Source organism: Triplophysa dalaica, chromosome 5 (genome assembly GCF_015846415.1).
Source record: "Triplophysa dalaica isolate WHDGS20190420 chromosome 5, ASM1584641v1, whole genome shotgun sequence".
Taxonomy (NCBI): Eukaryota; Metazoa; Chordata; class Actinopteri; order Cypriniformes; family Nemacheilidae; genus Triplophysa; species Triplophysa dalaica.
The window spans coordinates 11,933,719-11,956,581 of NC_079546.1; the positions used below are offsets into that span (position 1 = coordinate 11,933,719).

Genomic DNA, 22,863 nt, shown 5'->3' on the forward strand with positions numbered 1-22,863 from the left:
TTAATTTTCATCACAATTATCATAGTAGAACAGCTTTCTCAAGCAGTGTGTGATGCATTTTGGAAACAGGAGATGAGCCCCTGGTCTAATGCGCCACCTGGCTTGAGAAACCCGTTCTCAAAGACTTACTTTTAGTCATTATTTGGGTAGCACAAATATTCTGAATGCCTTCGGCAGAATTCAAATGAGCCATTTTAATCTAGATTAATCTTGGAATTAATCTAGATTAATCTAGATTAAGAAAAATAATCTATGCCCACCACTAATATATATATATATATATATATAAACACTAACATTTTGATAACCTTCAACCTGTAGGAAAAAGTATAACAATTTCACAAAGCCTTGGAAGAACATCTTCAAAACAAAGAAAGACATTTAACTTTGCCTGTCCTGCTGTAGAGAGTCTGTCAGCATTTTGTAAACACCAGAGAGGCTGACTTGATGAGTTTTGTGTTGCTTGGCCAATCTGCTTTCATCCATTTGTATCCACAAGTTCATCCGGAATAAAATGAAGCAATGAATGACAAAGAAAAAAGAGAAAAAGAGGCAATAGAGAGAGAGAGAGGGAGAAAATTGAATCAGACAGGCTGAGAGTACACTTAAATTAAACACACCCAACGCTATCAGAAGTTGAAGAGTGGAGGGCTGGCTGACGGACTGTAGGTAGCCATATGAGTGAAAAAGTAGGGAAAATAGGAGCCAGATGTGTGGATTGACATATACGGTGTGTGAGAAAGAGAAAACATTGAGTAAATGACTTCTGCTCGAGATGGACTGTCAGGGCCAGTATAGGATTTCATTACAAGCACACTTTGACTGGCAGCAGGTTTTAAGATTCACCTTCTTCCTTCCTTGCACATACACACTCACAAGTTCGCGCAAATACACACACACACACACTTCAATATCCATTCATTAATCAATTGAAGGAAGTAAACAGAGCAAGCAATTGAGATCAGGACAACTGGAGACAAATACACATTTTGCCTGAAGTGGTTCTCAAGCACAACAGACAAAAATTGTAAAAGCGCAACATAGAATAATAAGTGCCATCCTGACACACAACAAACTGATAAGCAAAAAAAACTTTATCATCATCATCATCATCATCATCTGATCAAAACAAAATATGTCATTTTTTATTCACCATCGTGTCTTTTGAACCTGTATGACTTCCTTAGCAAAATTGCCATAAAGTATCATAAAAGCCATACAAGCATCAAAAGTATCATAAAAGTTCTTATGTTCCATTCTCATCTGCAACTCGGTTGAAGTCAAATGACATTCCCGCTAAATCAAGCCCAAGTTATTAATTAGTATAATAAGTCTACCTTTGTGAACTGGGGTATGATAGAGGTTGTTCATTTTCAAGACAAATGTAGCTTTAAACAAGAATTAATAATAAAACATTACATCTCTTCTTATGTTTTTACAAAAGAAGGACAGTTACACAGGTTTGGAACATCATCAGGGAAAGTGAATGACAGAATGTATTTTTCCTTTAAGGAAATATATTGTCTATTACTATGCAGAAAAAGTCTTGCATAAATGCGAGAGATGTGCGTGGGCAGGTAACAAGCAGACATATTTTTTTCAAAATAGCACGAAAAGGAACCGCAATATCTATGCACTAATGATCTTGTTAGCAACAACGGTGGTAATGCACTCCACATTTAACACACACACGCATGCAGAAAAACAAGGATACAATCAAGGACATACATCTCTAATCAATCTACAGAAAAATACTCCAACAATGAATAAAACCTGGTGTTTCTAAGGAAGAAACAAGCATACACAATCTCAGAAGAATGACGTAACAAATGTGACAAACAAATATAAAGGCAGTTATGGAATTCCTGCGGGAGCCATTTTGTGGACTCGTCTTGCAGAGTGGAGAAAGCGTAAGTGATTAGATCACATTATTATCTCAGACTGCCTCATAGGACCATTAGGGACAAAACACGCACACATCAGTAAAATAACACATGCTTTCAGTCAGATAACACATCTTTTCAGACCTAACAATCAATCACAAACACAACTCAATTATACCGTTGGCATTGGATGTTTGGGAGTTCTCTGATATATACAAGTATATATATATATATATACAGTATATATTATATTTTGTCTACTACACTAATTTCAGACAAATAATGAGCAGCATTTTACTCAAGTGTCAAAACTTTTGACCGGTTGTCTAGTAGTCATGTCAGAAGTGATATCGGACCTCTGAGGTCAAAAAAACTCAACTTGAGCAAAGTAACTTGGGTAACTATAGACCCATATTGGATCTACCTTAGACCTATATCGAGTATACCACTCTTTTGTAAAGTACTTGAAAGGTTGTTTAATCACAGCGATGTTCCTTCCTCCAAAGGAACGACATATATGAAGAATTCCAGTCAGTATTTAGAGCACATCACAGTGTATAGACTGCTCTGATCAGAGTAACAAATGATTTGCTTTTGGCATCTGATCGTGGCTGCATCTCATTACTTGTGCTGTTAGATCTTAGTGCCGCTTTTGACACAACTGGACAGTTAGTATTATCTAGAGTTTCCAAATCGAATACAGGAGGTAGATCCTTTTGCAACCAAGCGCCCAAACTCTTCCACATAGTGTGCAGGAGTCCGACACAGTTAAAATCTAGATTAAAGATGCATCTCTTTAACCTTACACAGGCCCTACACAACACTTCTATAATACAAATCCTGTAAGGGATTATTAGGCTGCATTATTTAGATCAACCGCAACCAGGAACACTTCTATAACTTGTACAACGGTACAATTGTCTTTTCTAATTTTTCTGAAGTCTGTAACCAGTCAAAATGGGTGAAGCTGAAAGAGTTAGGCGGGACCTGAAATGTCCTCACTACACAACAAAATTGCAACTACAACTAGCAATTAGATTATTAAGATAATATTAAATCTATCTTTTACCTCTTTTATTTATTTTCTTTATTATTCAGCCTAGTTGTGCAAGCACCTTTGAGCTTGTAGAGATGCAGCCGAAGTACAATATGAGAACTGGCACCCCTTGAACATTTCTCCCCTTGAGTTTTGGGTTCCTCGCCACAGTTTGCAAACTGTCTGCAGTCATTTTGCTCGGCGGGGGGGGGGGGTGGGGGGTTGCTGACATCAGTTTTAGAATTTTATACTTGTTTATATTATTCTTAAATTTAATTTTGTGTGCATTATTATTCCCCATATAGGAATTGAAAGTGTGTGTGTCTGTTTGTGTTTGGTGTGCGTTAGAGTGTGTCAGTACGTGTATGATATTTAACGGATTGCTAATAGTTAACATGTTATCATGTACAGCTGCTTTGTAACAGTGAAAATTTAAAAACAGCTACATAAATAAAAGCTAAGTGTAGTTGAGGATTATATTTAAAGGGGATAGGGGTTATTTTGAAACTGTCACGTTTCTACCCCCTTTAAACGTATGCATGGTTGCATATATACGCATAAACAATTCGTTTGAAGCATGCACACAAGTAACGGTGAATGTCTCATGAAGCATTTATTCTTAATAACATAGACATGCTAAAATTTCAAGGCCGCACACACACACTACATGTTAGACATGACATGAAACATGATAGCTGCAAATCCACCTATATTTTACAAATACAGTAGAACTCATACTAAAGACTCGCTTATCTATATTCTGCCTGAATTTTCTTAATTCTGATACCCTAAGAAATCTTAACTCTGTCTTCTCCGAAACACTAAACACAGTTGCTCCTCTGCGCCTAAAGAAAATTAAAGATAGCAGTCTAACACCATGCCCTAATGAGCACACGTATGCTCTTAGGAGAGCAGACCGGAAAATGGAGCGTAACTTCTAGAAAACAAAAATAGAAGTATTTCGCAAAGCATGGAAGGACACTTTCTTAACATACAGCAAAGCCCAAAAAACGTCAAGATCTGCCTTTTTATCAATAATAGAAGACAATCAGTACAACCCTCGGTTTTTATTAAACACAGTGGCTAAATTAACAAAAAAAGTATCATCAGTGTCTTCCGATGTTGGACATCAGTATATTAGTGACGACTTTTTTTAACATCTTTCCAAGAAAAAAATATAATATTAGAGAAAATATGCAGCTTAGCAACAAGTGGCGACACAAGCTGATCAGACTATTATTATCAGCTTCCCAAAGGAGCAACTGCAATTATTCTCTGCAGTAGGTCAGGATGAATTGTCTAAAATCATTAGATCATCTAAATCAACAACATGCATGCTAGACCCTATACCTACTAGTTTATTGAAAGAGATGCTCCCTGAAATGATAGATCCTCTGCTTCTTATTAATAACTCATCTCTGTCATTAGGATATTTCCCTAAAGCATACAGTCCTGCTCACCATTATTGGCACCCTTGGTAAATATGAGCAAAGAAGGCTGTAAAAATAAATCTGCATTATTTCTCCTTTTGATCTTTTATTATAAAAGATTATAAAAAATTATACAATATTCCAACATTTCATTATTTTTTTCTCTCTAATACACCCTTATGAGTAAAAACCTCCCAAGTATATTCCCATTTTCTTGGCACACCAAGGTGACTAGAAACATGAGGTCGTCCAGTTATGACTTCTTGTTGCACAGGAGAAGAAGTATAAGTGACACAAAGCCCAACTCCCCTTAATCATTTATCAAAATGGAAAAAAACTAAAGAATAAAGTTCTGATGTGCACTATAGTTCTGTTTAGCTACACAATATTCAAAATGGCTTTAAGGAAAAAGTTAAAACAATAAATCAGGGCAATGATCAAGAAGTTTTAATGGACTGAAGATGTTGAAAATCAGCTTGAAACAGGATATTTGTCTATATTGTCTCAATGCACAACTAGGAGAATAACTTGAGTGGCCAAAGACTCTTCAAAGAGCACAGGTGGAAAATTGCAGTAATCAGTTGAATTTCGGGGTCAGAAAGCATTTAATAAGAATAAAGGAAAACTGCACCTCCATCACCACAAGTTGTTTGGGACACTGTTCAAGACACAAATCTTCTGCTCTTATGCAAAAATAAACTGCACCATATTAAGCTGCCATAATAGAACTTCAACCAGGACTGGGGTCTATGGCCATATGGAATGAAAAATATTTTTTTTGGCACCAATAACACAAGATACATGTCATCATGTTTTATATCAAATACCAACAAGTAAAAAAATCTAAACCTGACTTGCACTGCTAGAAATATTTTAATGGGTCCTGGTTAGATCGTCCACCAGCAAAATATTGGTTCAAAATAAACATCAATATAAATGGGTGACCGAACACAAAATCAAGATCCTGCCACAGCCATCCCAGTTCCCTGACCCGAAACCTATAGAAAATGAGTGATATGAACTGAAGAAGAGGGAGGACCAACATTTTAAGGATCTGGAGAAATTATCTATGAAGGAATGGACTAAGATGACTTAGTGGAATAGCATTTAAATGGTTTCATTCATACCCATTTAACCGTTTTGTAGCAATAAACAATGAGGTGTCACGCAAAACACTAGTCAGTACGGCGTGCCACAGGGTTCAGTCTTAGGGCCTCTGTTCTTCACACTATACATGCTACCTCTAGGAGGTATAATTAAGAGACACAGAGTAAGTTTTCACAGCTATGCTGATAATTCTCAACTCCGCATTTCCCCAAAGGCCTCACGAAATACAGCAGATCACCAGCAAGCAACTTTTTATAGTTGAACTTTGTATTTGTAGTTATGTTTTTTAAACCACGTGAACGGAGTAGAATAACACAACGGTTATTTTAATGATAGATCCACAGGAGAAACACAGGAACAAAAAACACACGTAATCAAAATACAATACCGGAAAATAAACCGAGGAACAGACAGGGCTCAAAAACATAGGAAAACATAATCAAGGGAAACATGAACAGGTGCAGGAATAATTACAAACCAAGGAAACTAATGAGGGAACAGGCACACAGAACATAACCAAAACATAACAAAACCGTGACATATTTATTTAATTTTTGTTGAAAAATTAAACTGTCTCTGTCAAAATGATTTGAAGCATCCGGGTTACCATGTGTTATATGTCTTGAGCGTTTTTTATCTGGTAGTGTCATCCCGTGGAAAGATGCGATTGGCCAATCAGAATTCCAGAAGTATTAAAGAGCAACTTGAAATAAGGCAGAACATTTCTGAAAATGACTTTCACATTACATAACCATTAGAAAATAGTTAATAATCCAATTGAGCCTTAATTTAAATTATAAAACGGTCATTTCTGGTCCTTGATTCTGATTGGTTTAGCCGCATTCTAAGCTGTTTTAAAATGCCTGATTTGTAAAAGCTGACCACATTACATAGGCATTACTGCCTAAGTATCACTATGCTTTTGTATTTAAGCAGGTGGCTAACCAAAGCACGTGTGCACCCATTGTCAACAAAACAAAGACATCAGTTTCACTCACCGCATTCGGTTCATGTCTGGCACCTTTTAGCGCTGGGTCTCCATACACATTTTCAAACAATCTCCAAATCCAGGCTATATCCACAGTTTATATAACATTCATCAGCCAAATGCAGTAAACAAACAAACACCTGAACACCTCTCTACTGCTTACAAGTGAAAGTGACGTCTGCGCATGCTCCTTACACTGATCTCCTGTGGTTGCGCCGCATGCTTTTACTGGAGAATTGTCCAGTAAAGGAACTGAGAAAAGTTGTTACAAAACAGTTTTATATGTTCGAACAAAACTTTCCGAAACCTGTACGATCGCTGGGGGAGTGTATTGAGCACAGAAATACTACGTAATATGCCCAACGTGTTTTTGACAAGTTGAGCATGTTAAGCATGAGAAGACCGCACGTTTAACATTGTAAAGAAGTCAGAATGCATGACACACCGTTGCAGGGCCGCTTTAAGATTTAGCTCACATCGTGGAAACCCAAATATTAAATATGAATACAAATACCAACATGTTTATCTAAGAAAGAGTATTTAAAGGTACAATGTGTAGGATTTTGAAGGATTTATTCACCTAAATGTAATATATAATACAAAACTATGTTGTGAGTGGTGAAGAAATACCTTACAAAATGAAACGAAATGTTTATATTACCTTACAATGAGCCATTTTATGTATATACACCGCGGGCACACCCTTACATGTAATTTATTAATGTGCACAGCCATGTTTCTATAGTAGCACTACACGGACAAACTGAGCGCGTTTCGTAAAACGAAGGATGCGCGAGAATATGTTCTTCTTCTTCGGCTGTTTTTTGGGGCAGCTTCAAAGCGACTACATAGAAGGATTAGCAGAAGAAGAGGAAGAACAATAACAGCATTTACTTGTCGTGTTTTTTAGTAGAAATATAAACGGTTCTTTGTTGCAGTAAGAAGCAAAATTTGCGCTAATGGCGGACCACACATACTCCGCACAAGAGCCGTTAGAGCGTCAATCTGTTCGTTCAAAAAAGAGAAAATACGACGCAGCAAGGCGAAGTCGAGACAAAAAACGGCAGAAAACCCGAATAAACATCGGCATGGCTTTTCCCAAATGGAGGGCACTAAAGCAGGAAAAGGGTTTGCCAAGCGACGCCGAAGTTGCAAGCTTTCTGCTGGACCGGTAAGTTTGTCTAATTTCCGCTATATAAGTGAAGTGTTTGTTTGAAGTGTTAGCTAAAAGATGAGCATGAGCATCAGGTGAGTTTTTCTTGTTTTTAGCACTTTGTTATTGTACTATAATTCCTTTTTGCATGGCCGTGTGCAAATCAAGTTAGAAATCATTTTTACAATCATAATTTGCATACATCGGGTGTAAATTATATTATAATACTGCTTAGCTTCTGTGCATACAAATGTGTAATTTAATAATTGATAGGATAAAATCCAAACTTCCAAGTTGCATAGTTTATCAGTAATTCAGTGTCAACGAAGATTTGAGAAGATACAATTGATCAATTGGGGTGATGCCTTACTTTAGCATTAGCAAGCGGTTTAAATAGGCTGTATGTTACGAACCAAGTTACCGTGCCAAAAAATGCTATGCAAAATAAGCGAATACATCACTGACACAATGTTATACAAGTAACAATAATTTTATATATATAACGATTAGAGTAAATAATGAATTAAGTCAATTTAATTAATTTGTTTTTCTTTGTAAATAAACCTCGTCACTTGATTTGCAAAGGTTACTCTCTGCTGTCTCAGACGACGACATCTCTGTCCTGTGTCCGTAACTTCAGTGTGTTGTTCGCCTGTGAGATGTAGATTGCAATTATCAACACCACCGATAGTGGCCGCTATCATTTATTGAACCCTTTTGTCCTGTGACGGCAACCGTAGCTACTCTAATAGAAGGGAGAGGATGGTGGCGGAGCTTTAGGTTGCAATTTCCAACTACGCCAATAGTGGTCTCTGTTACTTACACAGTTCACCTTTAAATAATCAAATGCGATGATTATTGTTTTGCTGTTCTGAAGATGAACATTCACCCCCGTGTGCATCTGTGTGTGCGTGTTTGAACTTTAAGAAACGCCTTTGCCCTGTTAATCTTGTTTAGAGACACCAAATAACACACACTCCAAAACAAAGTGTAGTGAAACAGCACTGGGCTAAGAGGCTTACCAGAGAAGTGTCACACAAAGCATAAGTGTGTGTCAGAATGAGGTGGATCCTGAAATATTTGTAATCATAATGGTGTTTGTAGCAGCACTTGAATGGACAGAGTATGTGTAACAGTGTCAACCTCACCACCAACATGCACACGCTATTTTTAGACTGATGTTAGGCTATTTGTATAAACTGATGTAAAAATTTGTTTAAAGACTACATTGCATTGATGAACACGCTACATTCTTTTATACAATAGTCTTTCATTTCAATACAGACCAATTGAAAGCTCATAACATAAATAGCAAAAAAGAAGCATCAATTAAACTGAGAGTTCCAGATAGACTAATTTAAAATAAGCATTTTTAGTTTGGGACCCGGTGCAGCCAAGAATGATCATTTATGTGTATTGTTAATTATCACATCTTTCTCCTATTCTCAATTTCCTCCCCTCCTCTCTTCCTGTTTTTGTTTTTTTCCAGTTTCTCTCTCTGGTTCAGTTCATTGCTCTTCAGACCCTTAGCGGCATGTCCCGTGGTGAATTGTTTGTAAGCTTCTCACCAGATCAGGTCTCACTTCAGCTGCCACTGCGTTAGTTACGCATTTTCTGGTTTGCGTGTGTGTGTGTGTTAGGGTTGTGCACTCTGCTTTGATGTTTTGTCTTCCATGACTACACACAGATAATGTCACCAAGTCTTGTGTGTCAGTTCACTTCTGTAACATCAACGATTTCACACACTCGTGTAGAAGCTGAGACACACATGCAGGTACACACTCGAAAAAAGCAGGAGCTTCCTCTATACCTGAGCCTTAAAGGGATAGTTCACACAAACAATTTCACAATTCACTTATTTACTCTCATGTCCTTAAAAACTTGTATGACTTTTTCCCCCTGCAGAACACAAAAGAAGATATTTTGAAAAATGTCTCATTGGTTTTGCGATGGAAGTCAATGGTGGCCCATGTTGTTCGGTTAGCGGTGTGCTTCAAAATATCATCCTTTGTGTTCTGCATAAGAAAGTCAAACAGGTTTGACATGAGAGAGAGTAAATGATGAAAGAGATATGCACAGCAAACATAGCTTCAATGACAAAGTTATACAAATGTGAGAGGGGCTTTTTGATGCTACGCTTGCTGCAGTAATGCATCTTCAGACGTTTGTTTTGCAGTTGTTGATTCTGAGTTGTTATAGCATGTTGCAATTGTATTCGGAGTGGTTTCTAACACAATACTAGGTAGTTACTTCCTAAACAAACTGAAAATGTGGGGGTCCTTCGAAAAGTCCATTGTCTACCATAGTAGGAAATAAGACAATGCTAGTCAAGAGTGCCAAAGAAGTGTTTGCTTTCCTACATTCTTCAAAATATCTTCTTTTGTGTTCAGCAGAACAAATAAATGTACTTTATGCAGCAGTTTTTCCTACTTTCGTAGTCAATGGTGGCCAAGAACTGTTTGGTAACAAGCATTCTTACAAATATCTTTCTCTGTGTTCATCAGAACAAATACAATAATACAAATTTGGAACAGCTTGCGTAAACATTCCCTTTAAAAAGTGCTTAAAACATGCTTTGAGGTATAATTCATAAACTGTAAGTAGCACAAACAGTGTGGTTCAAGACTTTATTTAAAAAAAAATGTTTAAAAAAACACCAACTTTTTGAGTCACATTGTGACTTCTGAAACATACTTTCACATTTTGCCATATAGTGCATGAAATAGGCGCCTGCTCTCTCACCTTCGCACTGGGAGCGAAAACGCTATAATTTTTAATCCTGTTAAAATGTGCCGACGGGGTCCAGTCTCCAGCCGTTAAGATAATGTTTGTCTCTCTCTCTCATAGCCTCAGCCTTCTGCTTTCTTTCTCTCTCTCAATCTGTCGATCTGTCGAACATTCTCGCTCTTCAGCATCTATTCATCTATCTGCCTCTTCCTCCAAGTCGTTCCTCTGCCTGACGCTTTCCCCCGAATCGTTTCTTTGAAATGCATCTAATTAGCACGGGGCTCTTCGAGCGGGTTAAATTAAATGCAGAAATACACGGAGGATGGAGGTCAATAGCTCCATAAAGACCGGCAGAGCTGATAATTGGGCTGGCTTCTCTTTTCCGTGCGTGATCAAAATGCCAGCGGACAGAGAGCCGTCTGCCTCGGAGAACGCCAGGGAGAACGAGGAGATTTTCTTCATTCTTTTGTAAAGAGAAAAGGGAACGAAAGCATTTATTTTTTTAGAGGAATGAAAGCGAGAGAGTGCAGACCAATCACATCTAATCTTTGGACACTTTTCTCTCTGGGTCCAAATAGCAACCTGTGTTGGTAAGAACGAAGAAGACTGAGGAAAAAGATGCTAAAGAGAAAACAGGCGGGAGGTAAAGTGCAGAAGGTTGGGTCGGGTGGTTTGACAGTATGTACATTACAACAATTGAAATGGGTAAACTGGCACATCTGTATGCCTATTTTCAGGGAACAGGGGTAAGACGTGTCCCAAACGAGTCAAGATAAGCATGTATATGAATTATATATCAAATCAAGTCTTCACTTAAGCATGGGTGCTACATGAAAAAATACATTGCACCAGAACATTTTTTGTTTCTATAACCATCTCTGGGTTGAACGATTTTAGGCAAAGTGACCAAAGTTAACTCTGTCATCATTTACTCACCCTCTTGGTATTTCAAACCTGTATCTTCTGCTGAACACAAAGAAGATATTTTGAAGGATATTGGTAAACGAACAATGGCGTTACCCATTCACTTCTATTAAACAGACAAAAACCAATGAAAGTCAATGGGTATCGCCATTGTTCCACTACCAACATTCTTCAAAATATCTTCTGTTCTGCATAAGAAAGAAAGTCATACAGGTATTAAATGACAAGAGGGTAAATAAATGATGACATTCTTTTAATTTTTGGGTGAACTATCCCTTTAAAGAACACCCTTTGGTGGGACTAAATTAACCAAACACAACTGTAGCTACCAGCAATGCTACGGAACAGAATTTTAAAGGGGACATTTCATGAAAAACAGACTTTTTACATGTCTAAATGCTAAAATCTGGTCTCTTATGCATCTGTCAACTCAGAAAATGTGGAAAAGACAAATCATTAACTTATTTTATGTAAGCATATCTCTGCAAGCCTTTGAGAAAACGAGCGCTTCAAAAATTGCGCTCTTACTGACGTAAGTACCCGTTCTTATTATAATATTTCCTCCTCTTGTTCTGAACGTGTCCACCCATTGCGCCACCGCCATTGTTGTATTCACATGTGTGAAGTTCCAACACCATGGCAAAAGTAGCAAAGCTTATGAACTGTTATGTTGTTGGCTGCACAGAACAATGTTCCCAGACTCACGGGAGACAGAGGGCAATGGATTTATTTAGTTTTCAATGGAAATCATCCACACTGAGGGAGGGAAATCTACAAATAAAGACATTTTAAGTACAGGTATTGTAACACCCCAGGGACCTGCGGCAACTTAAAGTAGATAAAATGTCACTATGACACGTTTGTCTGTTCACTGTTAGAATGCGATGTCTTTGGCTTGTTAACATGCGACGGGATTGTCCTGTGTAACATAAATTTGACTTGGAGAAATAGCGATTCGTTTGTCTGGAGTATCTTCACTTCAGAAAACTGTGTGTTTGGTTTGTAAACACGCAACGCGGTTTTCTCGCCCTAATGTGGTCGTGACCGGACTGGCTTCGCGAATGGCCCCGGGGGAAACCGGTGTGCTTATCGGAAACAATGCGTTTGGTGTTCAAAGACGAGACCTTGTTTCTTGCTGCTTTATGTGACCATACTTTAATGTTTTGTCGCTGGAAGCACAGCCTCACTGCACAGTTTCTGATGAAAAAGGGGCGGAGAATAGCAGCTCTCTTGCATTTAAACAGACACACACACCAAAACGGCACGTTTCTCCTCACATGCAAAAGTGCGCATGGTATATTAAAAGATTTGTGGTGTTTTTTGAGCTAGAACTTCACAAACACACTCTGGGGACACAAGAGACTTATTTCTAGTGAATGGTTTCTAGTGAAACTTCACAAACTAGTGAAACCATTCGAACAACCTCTCCTTTAAAGTGTTACATTAAAAACTAGTATAAGTTAGTACTGTTCTAAACTCACCTGTTTGCATTATGTGAAGCAGATGATTTTGTGTATCAAGTACCAAATGAATGGGGGGAAAAAAGTCAAATCATTATGCATGTTACATTTGTAAGATATTTAATTCCCTGGATTATCCAAACATTGCCATATGCTTTCAAATAAAGAAAAAAATATGACCTGTATCTTTCGCAGAAATAACAACTGCATTATATATAGCATATCGTGAGATGCATAGGAAAAAGCAAGGGATGAGGAGCCTGAAAGCAGTTTGAGGCAAAGAGCAACGTGTCGCGCCGCTCTCACCTCTAAAAGTCACGGAAATGCCAGGTCACCTACTCTCGTACCGAAGAATCAAACGAACGTGAAGGTGTGAGGTCCTCCAAGATCACACGCACGCACACACAGCCATACACGCGCTCCGAACACATCACTCGCACTCGACAGGGCCATTGACAACTCACTTCCTCGGCTGTCTTTCATTGCTTTGTTATGAGTGCCCTCGCTTTTTTTCCTCCCTCAATTCCTGGCTGGCACTTCTCTTTTTGGTGATTACTCTTTTAATAAAGCATCTCTTTGAAGAGCGTTGGCATATACTCCTGTTTGTTGGCGCAGGTTGATGACACGCTAGCTCGGAGACTGTCACCAGGACGCAAGATCACAGAGGCCTCAGACTGTGAGATGTCTTTTAAAAATTCATTAGTGACGTTAATAATTAAGATATATGGAAGCGATGTGCATTGTGGCTTGGGTGAATAATTAAATAGGCCAGCTGAGGCTGTGTTTATAATGTTTATACTCCACATATTCTTTAATGACTAGATGAAACATGATTGAAAGATCTTGGCAGATATATTGGGTAGGGCTGCAATTTTATTTGCAATTTTCACTGAATTATGCGTAAATCGACCCGTCTTGTGCGATTATGATATTGGGATGGTTGTGATTATGTGTTTATGCAGAGCTTGTTTGTGAAGGATAGCTCTTTGAGTAGTAGTAAGTGCTGCCAGATATGAAATCACTATGAGTTCGAGTCGCTTATTTTGTGCATTTAAAGTCCCCGTGAACCGGAAGTTGTGAGCGTTTTTATTTTGACACATTTCCGGCAGAAAAGGAATTTCAAAGGAGAAAATAAGTGAGCGTGGCTTCAGCTGTTGCATTGATTTTGAAATGAAACTGGGAGTAGACTGACAGTTGAAGGGGAGGAGTTAACGGTTGCTCCGCCAAAGCCGTCGAAATTACCTTATTTCAGGGTGCAAGTGCAGTTTCAAATTTTAATTGAAGATTATGAGGGTACATGTATTTAAAAGAAAATTTAATCTTGATATGCTATTTACTATAAACCCTGAAATATTTCATGAAAAAAGAAGAATTGTCATTTTTAATTTCACTGGGACTTTAAGAAAGCAAAACCCGTCAAACATCATCATTATAAATTTACTTTATTATCAAGAAACTACCCGAGAAGGCTAGAAAAACATTGACAGAAAGTTTCAAGGAAGCATTTTCTGAAGATGCGTGTGGTTTTACTTCTCCTGCACAAATTTGGAGTTTCTGCGCTACAGCGCCCTCTGGCTTTCAGTTGCAGCAGGATTTAACCGTACTTCACTGAACAACTGCACCAAAAATCGTCGTAAAGTGCTTATGGTTTATTAACAAACTATCATGCAGCCCTACTCTTGGGATACATGTTTTTAGGCGTAAACTAACTGAAAGTGCCCAAAAGTTGCATTACTCATGTCTTGGACAAGCTGAAGTACAGCAAAACAAATGAAATGTGTGCAAGATCTCCATCTCACAAACACACACACTCGCAGAGGTAGGCCACTGAGAGGCCTTTAAAGACATTGTTTACTATTGATCGTTGAGGTCTACGGTACGAGGGCAATGTGGTGGAAGAGCAAGTGACCCTTACTCTAGTGTGTGTGAAACAGCGTGATAGAATGAACCACTGCTACAGCGAGCTTTGAAATACACACATTTCTCCTGAGTCAGTGGTTCTGATCCAGTAGTCTAATCCTGTGTAATCCATGTGTGTACACACGCATATTTACATATAGTGTTCTCTCAATTCTTCAGGTCCTTTCCTAGAGGCCTCGGAGCTTAAAGATTTAGCCATTCCCAGGATACAGCTTCCTCTGGATCAACATCACCATTGTTGTTCTAGAGATATGGTGGAGCCATTTGTCCAGCCTTGACTTGTCATGTTTTTGTTTTGTTTCCTTCTTCAAATTTTGGTCTTTTTCAAACTTATTCGGTCAACCTGATATTACTGTTCTTTGTGAGTAACATATCTATCACCACTGCTGTTTACTGTTCTTTAGATAGATGTCCTTCGGGCATTGCGCTGAGCCCTGCTGTTTCCATCATCTTGCTCTAACTATTGTGTTCTTTAAAGGGCGTGTCAAGAAAAGGGATTGTTCACCCAAAAATAATATTTCCATCATTATTTATTCACCATCATGTCATTCAAATGCATATGACTCTTTCTTCTGAAGAACTCAAACGAAGATGTTTTGAATAATCTCACAGTTTTGTGTCCATAATGGAAGTCAATGGAGTCCAAAGTTGTTCGGTTACCAACATTCGTCAAAGCACTTTATGTAGTGTAGTACAGAAGAAATTCATCCAGGTTTGGAATGACAAAGGGGTGATTAAATAAAGAATTTTCATTTTGGATGAAACTAGTAAATACTTCACAAATGTACTGGAGTTGAGGAAGGTAGTTCCGGTCTTGAAACTACATCAACATTATAATCTGGTAGATGAAGTACAGACATTTATCCATCAGCAGTGTTCTTTGATCATCATGTAGAGCGAGGTTGTGTCTTTGAATTATTTGATTTCGCATATAGTTTTACTTTTGGGATGCCTACTGAATTTCTGTCTTTATCATGTTTAGTGTTGACCTTGCATACGACTAGCCATTCACGGATCCATGTGTGTAGAAGTGACTCATGTATTCCTTTAGTCAGACTTTGCTGTCATGCCTGTTGCAAGACTCATGAGCGATGCATTATGAATGCTAGGAGAAAAGCTAGGCCGTGAGGTCAACCCTTTCTGGGTCTGTTGGCATGTGCTCCTCTGGAGACTTAATTTAAAAAGGGCCCTTTGGTAAGATATATTGGTATGTGTCTGCCTGCAGGTTTCCATCTATCCGGTGGAGCTCTCCAGGGTTCTGACAGAGCTCTCACTCTCCCCTGGAGTCCTCCGGTGGAGCCATAGCAGTCTCTCAAAGCTCAATGGCTTTGATCATCTATGGTCTGTGGTTTTCTCTTCCAGGCTACTAGACATTCTTGGCAAGGTAAGAGAAATTAATTACCTGCCCATGTTTGACATTTCCGCTACTTTGCTTTAGCTAGACCGGGAGGAAACCATCACTGGCTAAAGGAAATAGTGGGAACATATAGGCACAGGACCGCTGGGTAGAACACACGAGAGGACATACCCACGGTAGAAAGAATCTTGGGTAACTTTGGAGATGTGCAATTGTTCCTAGGGGTTCGTTTTGTGATGAGGACACTTCCGAGATTTCCTACGGATCACTTAAAGCTGTGGTAGATATGATGCAAACCCACCATGTTTTGCCATATTTATTAAAAACTCGTAAGTTGCATGACAATTACTGGGCAGAAGTGTGTGTTGGCCAGCCTTCTGTCTGAGATGTGTCTACTTGTTGGCATGATCTAGAACTTTGGCTTTGTGCTTGACCAGCAACAGCTAGAAGTTAAGATTCTTCAAGTAAACTTTTTTCATGCTTGGAATCTCCATATGATTACATTCACCCAAAAATTTAAATTCTGTCATCATTTCTACAGTCCACCCTCTTGTCATTCCCCATTAACCCATTGATTTGCATTGGTTTTGCTTCCATACAATAGAAGTGAATGGGTATTGCCGTTGTTCGGTTACCAATGTTCTTCAAAATATCTTCAAAATATATGTATCATAAAGGTTAGAAATGTCAAGAGAATGAGTGGATAACAGAATTTTCTTTTTTAGGGGGTGAACTATCCCTTTAAGAGTCTTCGCTGAAATTAAGTGGCCTTGCCAAGCTTGTTAATTAAAGGGGGTATCCACATACTTTTGGCAATGATGTGTATTATTGTTTAATTCCTTTGCCAATAATTGCTCAAATAGCTGAATATTTGGTCATTGGTGAAGTGCGATTAAAATTATTTTTTTATAAGTGCCATCTGTTCACCAGCATTTAGGTTTTCTCAGAAGTGTTTAAGTTCACGTTGAGAGCTCTTTTCCTTTCTGTTCAAATTATTGTATGGTTCTAGTAAGCTCAGGCTCTCCATTAGTTTGCTTTTAAGACAGAGTGAAGCAGTGTAAAGAATGTTTCCCAACCTAAAAACTCAACTGCAGTGGTAACTGTGTATGTTTAAGGCTTGCTGTTCTGAAATTTCGCGACACATTTGCATATAAAAGAGGTTTCGACGTGATAGAGCGTTCTAGAACAAATGCAGCATGGTGTCATCTTTCTGCACATCCTCAGATTCATTAAGGAGACCTGAAACAGACTGTGAACGCTGGGAGTATTTATAGCAAGGCTTTCATATCATAGCACAGGACTTAATTACTGTTACTCGGACCTTTACTCAAGAATGAGTAACTGAACCGGAGAATTAAAGTTGGAAGGTGAGGAAAGTGATGGCAGTGGAGTGAAAGAAAGAGAGTAGAAAATGGAAAAGCTAGATTGGGAATAAAATGAGAAAAACAGGTAATGGCTGGAATACACTGAAAGAATTCAAATCGGAGCAGATTTTTTTAACTAGACATCACTTGCAGACTTTTTGAAAGTTTCAGATAGAAACACACTATATGATCAAATCTGCAGACTGGCACAGACTTTCTGCAACAAATCCAGACTGAGAATCTGGGCAAAATCTGAGCAAAAGTCTTGTAGTGTATTTTGCCTTAAGACAAAACTGTTCATCATCCACTTCATACAAAACTTCTTCAACAGGCCATATTATAGAAAAAGAAATTATTACCTCATTAAAGTGCAATTCATATATTTTGCCTCTATGCTGCCATCTCTGCCTGAAGCATAAAACTGCAGCTTACGTGTACATTTTCGGTTTTCTTTGCGTGGGTCAACGATTTCAAACTGACATTTCCTGCAAATTCAAGGCCGGCAGCTCAAGTTGCCGTTGTGAATCGCAGTAAGGAAAGGAAAACGTTTAAGTGTCAAATATTTGATCTTGGCATTTTTTTAACAACAAAATTGTGGATTTTATCTTTAATTTTCATTCGAAAAATCACCATCCCCTTCGGACAGCTCACTGCATTCAACTGAATCAACACCTATTATTTAATTTTTTACAGTCTCCCAAATTGCCATCTTGGCTGATTTTAACAGGAAATGTAATAAACAGATTTTCCTCCTTTCATGAAATTCAAACTGAGGCCCGCTTATAAAACATTAATAAGAAAATGATTCACCCAGACCTTCAAAGCAGCTCCATAAAAACTTCAAAAGCCCTCACGACCTGACACAATGAATTAACAAACGACAACTCCTTGAGTCACGTGCGAGCTACGTCTGTTTGTAGCTACAGATCTGTGGATCAGTCTTCACTCAATGGAAAACTTGTAGGGAGCCCTCAAGCACCCACCTTTAAGCTCCAAAAGGTCTGATGAAATACTTTCACATGTTATGTCTTTATATTGATATCCTGAAACTCCTCAACTATGTGGTGGAAAAAAAGAATGTTCATCTTGAGCAGAAATGTTCATTCGTAATTTTTTCTAGGCATGCAAGGGGTGATGTTCCAATGCCTCTTAACAGTGTTGTCCACATGTTCTTATATACATGATACGGAAGAAAGAAAGAAAGACTGAATCCCTGTATGAAGCTAAAATAATGGGTAAGTGTTTCTATGAGTTCTTCTTTCAGAAGCTCTATCTACGAGTTTCTAGTTTTTATTAGAAAATTACAAAACAAGGGTTCTCCCTTAATCCATACCTTCGAATTTTCTGATTTCAGAAAAAAAGCCATTTGCCACACCATCATACCAAAAGCTGATAACTCTTACAATATGGAGTCGAGTCTAGTTCATTCACTCTCTGTAAAAGCAACCGTATATCATAACTACGACCAAGAGCACAAGCTATATTGGTCTGCCAGCCCCATATTTTCCTCATATAATAGTTTCTGCTCCGTCTGAATTCAAAAAGTATTGATTCAGATTTTAATGCCCACCATGATTCGCTCTCGCCTGTATTTATAATACCAAATGATGTATTTCTATTTTGAACGACAACATGAGAGTCAAATCCTGAACGGGAAAGATAACACCAAATGAGACTAGATCAGACAAAATAAGATTGAGAAGAGACATCGTACGAAATGAAAACACACGTTGGAGTAGAAGACGAGTGAGAAAAAGAGACAAGAAGAAACGAGGAGACAAGATGAGACAACATGGGAAGAGATGAGACCAAACGAGAAGAGATCATTTAGTCCCTAAGGAAGGACAGAAGACAGAAGGAGGCAGGAGATGAGAGGGAATCAAGTGAAGGGGACACGACTACAAAAGAAGGGATGGATGAGAGGAAGGAGTTCACAGAGGTTGGTGGCTTCTCTCTGATCCTTCGTTCTGTGCTTCTGAGAGTGCGAGCTTCTAATGAGCTCGTCTACTCCTTTTCACATAATCTGCCGTACTCTTTAGAACACACTTCAAACACACACGCTCGCACGCAGATGCGCACACACACACGCACACCTCTGGCAGCAGTCCTATGTGGTGATAAAACATTGTTCTTTAATCTTTCTTTCTATTTACCGCTGGTCTTCTTTCCCAGAGGTTAACCCATCATTTTACAAACATTGTCCGTCTCAAACTACAGCCCATTTGATAAAAATGAAATAAGAACGGAAAGATGTACAGAACAAAGAAAGGCAGAGAAAAGTTTTTTTCGAAAGCCATGGCAACTGATTTGCTTCATAGCTTTGCTTGGTATGTCTTATTCATAGTTTATAAACTCTTTTCAATATTTCATGTAAACTAAAGGATCTAGTTGTGTGAACTACAACAGAAAGAAATTGTTTGGGGAATTACGCGTTATGGACTTAACATAAAAATGCTCAGAGAATGTATTTGCTATGGATATATTGAACCATCTGTTTATATTTTACTAAACCCTTGTTGATAATAGTCTAGACTTCAGATAAATAGCAGTCTATGAACAAAAGTTCTATTTTAAAAAAGGTGTTTTGGATGTGACAAAAAGGACACGTTTTTGGGAGACAACAAACTTTGTAGGATTTCTGTGAATTAAAATGCACAAACCTGAAGCAATAATTCCCAATGAATGAAAGAGGATGCCTCTTAGAACATCAAATAGTTCCTTTATTAAATTTTTATTTGTTCATTTGTGACCAGTATTAACCGTTATTGATGTGACAAACCTGAAAATGGCACTTACATTGACTATGAAAAATCATGCACTAAAGATAAAACAAATGCTTTGAAAACTTAAAGCCTCACATGGGTATTTCAACCACCAAAATGTTGATATCTGTACTCTCAGCATAGTAAAAAACTTTACTAAAAACCTTTTTTTTTCATGTTAAGGTCAACATTATTATGGAATTGCCCACATGTCTTTTCTCTCCCAACATACTGTCTAAAGAATGTCTCTGTTATTCAATCTGAATTCTGCTGCCATCTTTGCAAATATGTACAGAATTACGCTTCCATAATTTTATTCTCCACACTTCAAGACACCAGTACATTAACCGGCCGATTCAATTTTCAAATGTAGTGCAATTTTAAAGTAGCCCGACAGCAAAACAGCATGTTTTTCGTGAGCTTGCGTGTATGTGTTCACTTGTGCTGTACACTCTGTCTCCAGAAGAATAGCCCAGGATGACAAATGTCTTTTGAAATAAACCATAAACACTAGCAATAAATAAAAAAATGTCAATCATGTGAAATTTGCCATCAATCACAATATGTGAGTGTGTGTGCTGAGAAAGTGAAAGAGCTGTACGAGACTGTCGAGTGTGTTTGGGGATGTGATTATCTCTTCACACAACTGAGACCACAAAAAAAGAATGGCAAAAAACCGAAGTGAAAAGAAATACAGTCAAGATTAAAAATGAGAAGGAAAAAATGGGTTTTGACTGTGTAAACTCAAAAGAGGTTCTTAATTTGTGCCTGGTGTTGAATCGGGAAACTCATTATATCTGTCATATTAACAAAGGAATAAATAGGCATTTCTCTGAAGAAAGAAAGCCATGACAGTCACATACACAGTAAGAGAGAGAGAGAGAGATGGAGAGAGAATAAATAACAAACGTCAAAACATATTTTTCTTTCAGAGTTGGTGAGTGGGGAATGGTTTGAATCCTGCGTTACAGGTGTAAAAAGATAGTTAACTACATAACAAAAAAGATGAGAAAATTCCCTTTCATGTGGCTCAATCGTTAGAGCATGGCGCTAGCAACGCCAAGGTCATGGGTTCGATCACCAGGGGATTGCACATAGTCAGAAACCAAATGTGTAGTACAATGCAATGCAAGTCGCTTTGGATGAAAGTGTCTGCCAAATGCATAGATGTAGATGTAAATTGCAAATGTATTTATTTATATTTATTAAAGGCAGGGTGTCCCATTTCTCATTGACGTTGTTGGTGTTCAAATCACCAAAACAGACACCCCTTCGCGTTTGTCAGCGCTCGGCTCGACCAATGTCCATCCTGTAGACTTAGTACCTCACTGCTGATTGGCTACAAGGTTGTTTTGGTACTTGGCCCGACTTTGTCTAAACCCCGCCTTTAATTGACTAAATGATTGAATATACAAGTATACAAAAAAGAATATATATAATTAAAGATTCTGCTTAAAAATGTGGCCCGATGTTCACTTCACATGTTTGCAATTGGCATCTAGTGGAAGTGAAGCACTTTTCATGATGTATAATTTGCATGCTCATGGTCACACATATTATATTATAATGGCTTTCTCATACTTGCTCGTCTGTGAATAAACTGCCTTCTGAGAGCAGCTCGCATTCTTCCCTCACATTCATTTTGGTTTGAACCAAGCTATTAAACCAAATATGACAACAGTTATAAAATGTATTTAAGATCTTCTTAGTCATTGTAACAAATCTCAATAAAATGGAAGGAAGGAAGGAGGCGGGAACCGGCAAACATTTAAACATTTAATAAAGTAATATAACAGCCAGCGGCCCCTCACGGACGACCGCCGGCGAACAAAACATAATATAAATACAAACATAACATAAGTTCGGGCCCGGTCCTCTCTCCTCGACGGTCCGGTCGCTCGTTCCTTTTATATTCTCCCATCTCCTACGTGATTCGAGGCCGGTGTGCGCACCGCTGGCGCTAATTCACAATTACTCACCGGACTCGAACCACGGTCTCGCCCCGCCTACTTTACTACAGTCATTCAACAAAATCATGATCACTTTGCCCATGAGAGGTAAAGGGACAGTTGCACAAAAATGAAAACTCTGTCATCATTTACATCATTTACATCATTTACCCTCAGATTGTTCCAAACCTGTATAAATGTATTTGTTCTGCTGAACATAAAGGAAGATATTTGGAAGAATGTCAGTAATAAAATAGATCTCATCCCCCATTGACTACCATTAGTTATGAGATCTGTTTGGTTACCCACATTCTTCCAAGTCTGCGTTCACACTGCCACCAAAATCATTTCATCATTTGTGACCCAGATCTGTTTACTGCATGACAGTGTGAAGGCAAAACCACGTGGAATCTGATCTTTTAAAATCTGATCTGAGCTACTTCCATATGTGCTCCTAAAGCGTATACAGGTCTGAAGGGTCATATCGGAAGCCACAAGACTTTTGTGTCATTGTAGATCGACATGAGTCACAATTCTGCGCTGATTTAGAGCTTCACACACCATTCTATCGAAGAAAATGCACCGTCAGGTCGGTTACCAAACATTGACCATCAGATTATAAACATATGGCCTTGCGCAGTCTACACCGCATGCGAGCTGCACTAAGCGATGCAACCAGGGACCATAGGATCCATTATAATAAGAAATTTCGCCACTGGATACGGTGTGATGCAAGACTTTCTATTGTCTTTTATCGCTTTGCATCCAACACTCGCGTGCATGTTGACATTGTGTTAAAGCAT

The 22,863-nt window shown here is 38.4% G+C and overlaps 1 long non-coding RNA gene across 1 annotated transcript; it reads left to right on the forward strand.

Moving 5' to 3' along the window:
* Positions 1–15,865: 15,865 nt before the first annotated feature.
* On the forward strand, positions 15,866–18,923 carry LOC130421142 (uncharacterized). Its single transcript, XR_008906767.1, has 3 exons — positions 15,866–16,012; positions 18,470–18,584; positions 18,704–18,923. It is a non-coding gene; the product is annotated as an uncharacterized LOC130421142 (long non-coding RNA).
* Positions 18,924–22,863: the final 3,940 nt, after the last annotated feature.